A 10,905-nucleotide genomic window follows, 5' to 3' on the forward strand; every position below is an offset into this window, starting at 1 on the left:
GAGATAGGTATATATGTATAGAGAACCAAACCTAATAGTGTGCAGAAGATCAAATGTTCGATGCTAATTGTCGATGCTAATTGTATCATCAATATACGTAAAATGGCAATCAAATAAAAAACCAGATGTTAAGTTCCTATTTTGTAAAAGTGGTGGTATGAAATCAGTCTTGAATGGATCCTAGACTTATAGCTACGAGTTTGGCTCTTTCATTCATGTTTCCATCTAGACATGTTTTCATCTAAGCCTAGTTAAATCACATCGTCCATCATTTATCTGAGTGAGTTATCACCCTAATCAATTGTGGGGTGGGGGGTTGCGTGACTCAACTAATTAGAAAGATTAAAGTGAACAAATGAACTAGAGAGAATCCATACTTGAGAGAGAAGTACAAAGCTGCTTAAGTTTCACTAACTTTTTTGCCTACATGGTGTCCACCATCTTTGCACATGCTATCTATCCCTAATTCTGATTGCCATGTATTAATCTATGCAACACAGATTCAGATTATTATCCTAAAGGGCGGGTTTTTATTACCTCGAAAGAAAAGATTAGCACTCTTAGCACTACCACCGGCCTATATTCAAGCATAGAATTAAGTACTCTCATCCCTAGAGTTAGGCTGCCATGGTTTTAACCATGTGTTGCCCAAGGTGACAACCCAAGAGGGGGGGGGGGGGGGGGGGTGAATTGGGTCTTTTAAAAACTTTTCAACTACTTCTAATCTTTTAGAGTTAATTAGGCTAAGTTGTATGGATGCTTAGTGGAATTTAAACTTAGCAAGAGTATGATTCTAATCTAATCAACTATTAAGCAGCGGACTCAATAAAAGATTAGTCTAAGTTTGCCCAAGTATGCAATTCAATTGAATGAGACTTGATTAAGTAAATTGAATATGCTTGCAACTAAAGGATGCACGGAGAAGAGTTAAGCACGCATAGTATCTAAGTAAGTAAGTGAGTGAGGAAGTCAGACAACAAAGAGCAGCACAAACACAACAAAAGTATAGTGGTTCGGTGCATCCCAGCACCTACATCTACTCCCCAAGACCTCTTGGGAATTTCACAATAATTCCTCAGATTACAGCCGGTTGTTTTACAAGCTCACAACCCAACTTGTTGTTTTGCGAGATCCCAACGAACTCGGTCGGTTTTCACAGGCTCACCGACTAGAACCAACCGATTGTTTTCACGGGCTCACAATCCAACCCAGTTGGTTTTCCCAAAGGCTCACCAACCACAACCTTACAACGATTGTTTTCCGGGTTCACAATCAACCCAGTTGGTTTTCCCAAAGGCTCACCAACCACAACCTTACAATGTTGGTTTTTCCTTTGGCTCACCAACAAACCTTAACCCCTTGATTCAATCCCTTGATTGAATCAAGTTACAAGATATTAGAACAAGAGTTTAAATCAAATACAAGCTTCTCATATAAGCAAATATAGCAAATATAAATAAGTAAAGTAAAGAGAAGAAGCCTTCAAACTAGTTTGTAGATGGAGGAACTCGGCTTCTTCTTCCCTTAACCCTCTTCTGATTTTGCACGAAGTAGAGGATCACCGAGGCAGCACACGGATGGAGAGGAAGCTTTGGGATTCACTTGGATGCTCTTCTTCTCTCTATTTTACTTTGAATGGCCCTTTTGTGCTTATGGGAGATTTTTCTTGTAATCTCTTTGAAATCTCTTTCCTAAATATTTTCTCCCACTTCCATACCTTCTTTCCTTGCTCTCCTCTTGATTTTATAGCTTTAGAGAGAGTGGAAACAAAAATCTAGCCGTTAGAGACAAAAATAGAGCCGTTGGAATCGAGAAAAAACTAGCCGTTATGCCTCCCAGCGTGCTCGAGTCGACTCGGCTGAAGTAGGAGTCGACTCGGCCGAAACAGGAGTCGATCTGTGAATAGTAGTCTGCCGACACTGTAGCTGGGAGTCGGCTCCGCACTGTAGCGCTGAAGTTGGAGTCGGCTCGAGATCACTGTAGCGCTGAAAATCAACTTTCTGTCTTTTTGTTTGTTCTCAGTCGGAGTCGACTCGTAGAGTGCCGGAGTCGACTCGAGCACTGTTTCTTGAAACTCTAGAGTGCCAGAGTCGACTCTAAACTTCCCGGAGTCAACTCGAGGACTATTTTTTTGAATCTTTCTTTGAATTTGCTCCTCCAACTTAAATCCTTTGAACTTGAAACTTGGGCCATTAAATTGTAGCTTTCTTCTAACTTTTCTTGAGAGCTTTTGAGGCCTTCTTGTATTTTTCCAACTTGCTATGTTCCTTGCAAAATAAATTATCTTTTCTTCTTGCAACACAAACATTAGTAATTATACTTCAAGATTTTGTGATCATCAAAATCAATCTTTAACTCAATCTTTGGGTCATCAGTCTCTCCCTTTTTGATGATGACAAAACTTGTAGTATGTGCAATATAAAATATATTGTGTTCTAGGACTAATGCATAGTTAAGTTGCATGAAGTAGAAAACATATATATTTAAAACATACTTCATGATAATGCTTTAGATTTAATCAGCGTAACACAATCAACATATTTCAATTTAAGCTGTTTTGTATTCAATTCAAAACATAAAGCATTATGAGCATATACTTAGATATTTCTCCCCCTTTTTGACAACATTAAAAAGGTTGCAAGATAATGAAACATTAAGCACAAAGATAAGAATACTCAAATATTTTTTTTTCTTTTTGTACTCTGATTTGTATGTCAAATTATTGCAAGAATATGAATCATATAACTCAATAATGTTAGAAAAAGATTAATGAGCATAGATCAGAGCCAATTATAGTGAGAACACATCGAATATGGTTCCAAAGATAGTTTTCAAATCAAGTGTAGGTGGAATCTTTCTCAAGTTAATTCAAGAAGTACCAAGAATGATATTCAAAGAAAGCACGAATGCAAATCTAACCATTCTTTAATAATAAATATGAAAGCTTGTTCATTTAAGATCTTTTGCCCAATATATTAAGTATTTTAGCAACATGAGAGCAATTTAACTAATTTTCAGAGTATAAGAGCAATATATTAAGTATGATTGCAAAGTTTTTTTTTTTTTATGGTGTAAAAATATTGTGGAATAAATACTAAAATATGAACTCATGCAATTTATGATATATCTTAGAATATGCATAAAATTCAAAGCTTTGAAGGTTCTTTTAAAGCTCTTTTAAAGAATTTATTCCTTTAAGAAGAAGCACATTTTGGTACATATAATAATGAATTGGCACAAAATTGAAGTTCTAAAGGACAAGCCAATTAGGACTCATTACTGAATTTCCAAAATAGATTTTCTGAGAGATACTCAAGAAAATTCAACACATTATTCTTCCCCTTTTTCATTAAGTTAGAGGCTCTTAAGAACAACTGTTTGAGTTGCAATTTGGTTCATGATTTATGCATAAGATATATTAACCAAATAACAAGCCTCAAGGTGTATCATAAAGATTTTCAGATTTAAATTTCAGATGATACATATTGAAGAGTATTAAGATCACTTTTCATTTAGTATTCTTTCTCTCTCCTTTAGTTATAGATTTATGCGATTAAGTTCCATAAGACCTCTCCTTCTGAAATTTTCTTTCTCCCCCTCAATTGATTATTCCATTTAAGAGTTTAGAATTTGAAGATAATGTTCAATAAAATTGTCAATCTCAAAAAAATATATTTTCTATAAGTTTCAGCTTATTTTCATAAGACTCAAGGTTTGAGATAAGACAACCTTTATAGAACTCATCTCAAGGTATAAACTTATAATTAAAGCAAGTCTTGCAATATAAGGAGGTTCATCAAAATCAATCCATAAAAATCAAGGTATGCATCAAATTAAAGTAATTTTTAGGATAAGATACTGAATATCTAAAGCTCCCCCTCAAAAGATGCATTCCTCTTTAATCATTCTTTTCTTTTGTTGAATTTCAGATTGTAATGACAAGTGTGAATAAAACTGAAATTCTATGATATCGAGAATGTAGAGTGATCTAGAATTATTCAAAATTTATAGCAATCACTCTTTTTAATCTTTCAAGAACAAGTTATGCTTCCTCTTAATTTTTGAGAAAATGTACTGAAATATTAATCAGAAAATGATTCATTTGAAGCTCAAATTCTTTCAAAAGCATTTACATTTTCTTTCTTTTAAGAATCATTTGAGTGAGCTGAAAAATTTCTAGACTTAAGATCATTCACTCTTTTAATAATATATATATATATATTTTGATGGAAGTCTTTAATAATGTAGGAGAGAGAAAAACATATAGATGATCATTGAAGTATATATAGTTATAGAACTCAATTTCTTAATCATAGTTTTTCAGCAATGTATACATGAAGCACAATAAATTTTTTTAATATCAAAATAAAATCATATATTTAAAAATATTTATTTGCAATTAAGATCATTGAAAGACACATCATTTAGACCAATATTAGTACACCTTAAGGATAAGAAAAGATATGTTTCAGATGCATATCGAGACAATCAACCAAGACGTCAAAATTAATTCTGTTTTTCTTATATTAAAATTTTCATAGAAATCATATTGAGTTATTCTCCTGAATGACGTGATCATTGAAGCATATAACTAAGGTTACAAAGATGTAACGATATAAGCATTTTTAAGTTAAGTTTAAGCTTTTATACAAAATCAGATTCTGAATTATCATAAGAATTTCCAAGAAGGTTTTCAAAATTATAATTTGAGATATGTATCTTCTTCATTGAAGCTCATCTTAAATCATTACGATTGAAAACACATATTTCAAACATATAAGAGCATATTCAGAATATTTGTATTTATATTGAGTTTTGGTATAAATTAGAACATTATATACCAAGGTTAGGCTAGTTGAAGGATAAAACAAACTCAATTCATTTTGCCTATATAGAGATATACTTCTCTTCTCCTTTTTACAGATTTATTCAACTATCAGATTTTAACGATGATTGTGAACGACAAATCTGAATTTTCTTTTCAATAATACCAAACAAAAATTTTATGTAGTATTTCAAACATTCAATCAAATTGTCCAAGCATGGAGCATCACAAAATATTGAGAACCCATAATACAAGACATCATGCCACATGCAAAATATATTATGTGTTAAGTCATGCATTAAAATATTAAGAGTGAGCATGTCAAGGATCAAAATCAATTCTTAAATAAACTCCTCCTATTTAAATATAATCTTGCACTGATTTCATCCTTAAGGTGTGTTTCCAAGTGACTAAAACTTGACTTGATTCTTCTTATATACTTTCATTTACTTTGTCATTCATTTTTTTTGAAGTTCTTTTTTTAATCAATTAACGAACATTTTGTTATTGTTTTTCGTTTTTACTTTCTTATGCTCTATACTCTATTTGCTCCCTATCCGGTGGAGTTGGAAGGGGCACGAGGTACTACCACTAGCCTCCCTCTTGTGCCGTCCCTAATATACCCTACACCGAATAGTTCGGTCAAATAGTGCCGCGTACTACCACTAGCCTCTCCATTGACACCATCCCTATGATGAGCAATATAGAAATGTTAAAATGTTTACTTCAAACTCTTCCTGTTTAAGTGTAATTAATTACGGATTTTATCCCTTCCAAAAGAATGCTCACACAAGTCTCACAAATGTGCCGAATATATTATGCTTGTTTTGCTTTTCCTTAAGATTGGAGTATTTGCCTTTACTTAGATTTTACTTCTCTTGAATAATATCCATTTTCTTTTCTTTATCTCTCTCTCTTTTTGTTATTCTCAAGTAATTTACATGGAAGAGCAGAATAAAAAAATAATCTTATGTATCATATAGGTGTATATCATGCAAACAACTTTTTTATTGTGCTCAAGGATTCATAACTTCTCACAAGTTATTTTAAATCAAAATTTTAAGCATTTACTTGTGTATTTCATGGTTATGATATAGGCAAAGAAATATTTTAGTTTGAGCAAACCATGAAACAATTTCTAAAAGCATAAGTCAATTAATGCATATATAGACATGATATCTAAAAATTAATATTTAAAGATTTTAATCATGCCACAATAAGATTTAAGTTATTGACTTTGCTTAGCTAATTTATGAGAGAGATATCTAGAATTACCGATTCATTCTGCATTCTTCAAGTCAAATACCTACTAGATTTCTTATGTATCAACTTTTGGCTGAAGAAGGTCCTCTCTCTTGTTTGCATGTGAATGTTTATTGTATCTTACGTGGAGGTGTCCTTCAAGTTGAAATCTCTCATTTTCTTGCTCAAGGATCCTGCATTATTAACAAACTCCTTTTCTTGCTTGAAAGAAAGTCATTAGTTTCTTCAAGATACAAACCATTCATCCAATATATTTTTTAACTAGATGACTCAATATAAGATATGACAATAGTTGAATATTGAGTCACTTTACTCAAGAGATTGCCTAAATATAAGCAAGCACATATCACTTCAACTAAAGAAATAGTTTCATTAACCAAGATGGTTTAAGGACAAGCATGTGAGGCAATAGGAAGATTTATCAAGGTTAAATCAATTTCTTATTTTCAAAATCAATTTAGTTTAGAATTTATTTGCTTAAGATAATTATCAATAAGACACGCTAGCTAGGTTTTAATCAACTTATCTTAAACAGTTGTTTCAGATTATGATTTATTTGTTATCAATAAAATACGATTCATTAAAGTTAGAATGAAGTCTTTCACGAGGTCACATAATGAGCATACAATCTGGTCTACTAGCTGTATGATAAAATAATTATTCTATCATGCTTCAATACAGCTCTAAAACAATAGATCTACTTTGCCCATCCTTTTCAAATTCTACAAGATGGGGTCATAGACATACCTTCTTCATGCCAATCTTCTATAAGAGTTTTCTTGTGGACTAACTTTGGTCAATGAAGATCCCCTTTCTTGTTTGTCTTAATTTGGAGTTTGAGAGAAGATGTTAATTCATTCATCATACATATTTCAAACTCACCTTGCATGAGCTAAGTAAAATCTTCATATCACTCTTCATTAGTAGAACCAAAAATGATGTCATCAATGCATACTTTGAGCAAATAAGATATCACAAATTCTTCTTTTTGATGCATAGATTTATCACTATTACTTTCTATCAAAAAAGGTTACTTAAGCTTTTATATCATGCTTTTGATGCTTGTTCCAAATTATATATTGCTTCATCATATTTGTAATGAGTGTTTTCAAATATGGTGGTTATTTAACATATATCTTCTTTAATAAAATAAGCACCTAGGAGTGCATTCTACACATTCATTTGATAGAATATAAAGCTCATAAAGCAAGCAAATGATAATGGTGATCTTTACTTCTAATCATGCAAGAATTTCATCAAGATCTATTTCATCTTTTCTTGATTTAGTCTTTTAGTAGTCATCAATTTTTCTTCATTAAGTGCATTTCTGAAAAACTCAATTTGGTTCTAATTATTAACATATTTTCAGATTGTTATATGTAAAAGATTAACCATATATATATATAATTTGATTTTAGTATCTTGATAATAAATCATTAGTCTCATAAAGAATAACATGACTTGATATTTCTGCAACTAAAATCTTTTCATTGAATATTCTATATGCATTGCTTGATGAATGATATCCAAGGATAGACATATCTCTATCAGATTTGGCATTATTTTCATAAGAACATATCAAGCATAACATGTACGACTGAAAAATATGAAAGATATGCAATAGTTTATTTTCTATTTTTCAGAAGATCAAAAGGAGTTTCATCAAAAATAGATATAATAGAAATCATATGTATGACAAGCAGTGATGATAGCTTTTAACAAAAATCATTTAAGTAGACTATCATACACCATTGTCTTTTTCATTTCTTCAAGAGTTCCATTAACACTATTTTACTTATGGTGTCCTTGGTGCTGAAATAATTGGATTTAATATTATTTTCTGTATAAACTTTATCAGGATTTTGGTTTTCAACACTGTGCCTTGAACTCTTTATCTTCACAGTTTGGAAACCTTTTTCATTTGAAACACTTTTACAAGATTTAGCAAATACAGAAAATACTTCAATTTTATTTGCCAAGAACAAATCCAATGTAAGCTTTTGAAAACTTAGTGATGGAAATAACATCTTTAGATTTAGAAACTGATTCTTGTTTGTTTCCTTAGTTAGCATGCATAGCAAATTTTTGACCTTTCAGAAGATAATCTAAGTAAGCCAATGACAAGGTCTTTTGAGATTAAGTACATACTAGCATGAGTTGATTTTATATGCCAAAGATGGTTTCTTTAATCTTGGTATTCATAGTGCATATATTCAAAAGCACACCAAGTACACATTATCATATCTATGATCAATAAACAATAATGCCATGGATAAAAACTCTCAATCAAGCATATAGAGAATTCATAGAGTTATTCTTAATAAATTGATTAATCATTTAGCAACTTATCCAATAGTGAGTAAAGTATACTATAAAATGAAATGATTTGATTATATTTCCAAAAGTATTTTCTATATCACAAAATTGATCAATACTTGCAATTCATATCAAATACTAAAGCAAAAATAATGATGAGATGCAAGGATTACTGATTTCATTATTATTATTTTTGTTAATTACTTTCCATAAGTATATTTTAAGTTTCTTTTGTTCCATGGGTATCTTGGCACACCTATGTCTACATCATCATATTTTCATTTTGGGTACCCAAGCTTGCTTGGGTCCTTGAGAGTTAGGATTCATATGGTTCCTTTTGGAACCCAAATCTGTTTAATAGTAATAACTTTACCATTTGATTTAATTGTGTTAGAACGATGGGAAAAGTTGTTATGCCCATTCTTTTCATGTTTGAAATAAGTTATCTTATTTAATGGTTTGCTTGGTGAATTGATAACCTTTTTCTCTTGAGATTTATTGTTAAGTAAAGGAGTCAAGCCAAGTTTTGATTTATCATAAGCAACATATTGGCTTTCAAACATCATTTTTAATCGTTCTGAACTTACGGTGAATTTGTTAATAAAAGATTTTAATTGATTAATTTCTTTACTTAAGTTTTAATTTTTTTTAATTAAGCTATGATTTTTCTGAATCAATTCTTCTGAAAATGACCTTAAGCTTTTATTTTCAGAATTCAGTTTGTCTTGTATTTCAGCAATAGAATTTCTTTCTTTTGAAATTTCCAAATTTAGCTTTTTAAGATTTTTATTTTTCATAGCTAATTTTCTACATTCGCCATACAAATCATGAAAAGCATTTAAAAGTTCATCATAAGAAAATTCTTCATGAAATTCATTTGGTGTAAAATTAGATTTAGATTTTACCTTATCTTCTTGTGCCATAAAGCAAAAGTTAGTTACCTCTTGTAGTTCCTTGGAGCTAATATCATCATTGTTGCTCCTAGCTTTTATTTCCTTGCTTGACTCTTCCTTGGTCAAAACTTTCTTCCTTTTTATCTCTTTCTTTCTTTCTTCTTGCTTCCTCTTCTTCTTTGTCTTTAGGAAGCTTTTGAATTTTTTTTTTGTTCTTTCTTCCTCGAGTCGACTCGGGTTTACTTGGAGTCGACTCGACTGACTTGAGAGTCGACTCGAGATCTTCGGAAGACGTCTCGTTCTCAGAGGCCTAAAAGATGATTCTCTGTCTTTTGAACTGTTCTGCCTCGGAGTCGACTCGGGTCTTGTTGGAGTCGACTCGGCTAACTTGGGAGTCGACTCGGAAATACTTGGAGTCGACACGTTCACAGGGTCTTCAAGACTGTGTCTCTGCCCTTCAGACTGTTCTTCTCTAGGAGTCGACTCGGACAAACTGGGAGTCGACTCGGCTACTGTGGAGGATTCTGCAATCTCATTGTTAGTACGCAATTGAAGCATATGTGAGCTAATCTGAGATTTATCATAAATAATTGTTAAAGTATCCTAGATTTCTTTAGCAGATAAGCATGCAGAAATCTTATGAAATATAGATTCATGGATAGCACAATATAGAAAGTTCATAGCATTAGCATTCAATTGTGCTAAGTCTTTTTCATTGACATTTTGAGAAAGTGTGTGAGGTCCATTTATAATGATATTCCATATTTTATAGTTTTGTGATTGAACAAAAATTTTCATTCTAGCTTTTCATTGAATATAGTAAGTTCCATCAAACAGTGGAGGTCTGTTTACGGAAAGTCCCTCGGCAAATAGTATGTTATGTGGGGTTGTCATAATCTTTAGCTCTAGTCGGTTAAGACTTATAATTAATAGAAGAGCACCTGCTCTGATACCACTTGTTGCCCAAGGTGACAACCCAAGAGGAGGGGGGGGGGTGAATTGGGTCTTTTAAAAACTTTTCAACTACTTCTAATCTTTTAGAGTTAATTAGGCTAAGTTGTATGGATGCTTAGTGGAATTTAAACTTAGCAAGAGTATGATTCTAATCTAATCAACTATTAAGCAGCGGACTCAATAAAAGATTAGTCTAAGTTTGCCCAAGTATGTAATTCAATTGAATGAGACTTGATTAAGTAAATTGAATATGATTGCAACTAAAGGATGCACGGAGAAGAGTTAAGCACGCATAGTATCTAAGTAAGTAAGTGAATGAGGAAGTCAGACAACAAAGAGCATCACAAATACAACAAAAGTATAGTGGTTCGGTGCATTCCAGCACCTACATCCACTCTCCAAGACCTCTTGGGAATTTCACTATAATTCCTCAGATTACAGCCGGTTGTTTTACAAGCTCACAACCCAACTTGTTGTTTTGCGAGATCACAACGAACTCGGTCGGTTTTCACAGGCTCACCGACTAGAACCAACCGATTGTTTTCACGGGCTCACAATCCAACCCAGTTGGTTTTTCCAAAGGCTCACCAACCACAACCTTACAATGTTGGTTTTCCCTTTGGATCACCAACAAACCTTAACCTCTTGATTCAA

This window comes from Phoenix dactylifera, chromosome 10 (genome assembly GCF_051530095.1).
Source record: "Phoenix dactylifera cultivar Ajwa chromosome 10, Ajwa_hap1_PhDact_Kaust_v1.1, whole genome shotgun sequence".
NCBI lineage: Eukaryota > Viridiplantae > Streptophyta > Magnoliopsida > Arecales > Arecaceae > Phoenix > Phoenix dactylifera.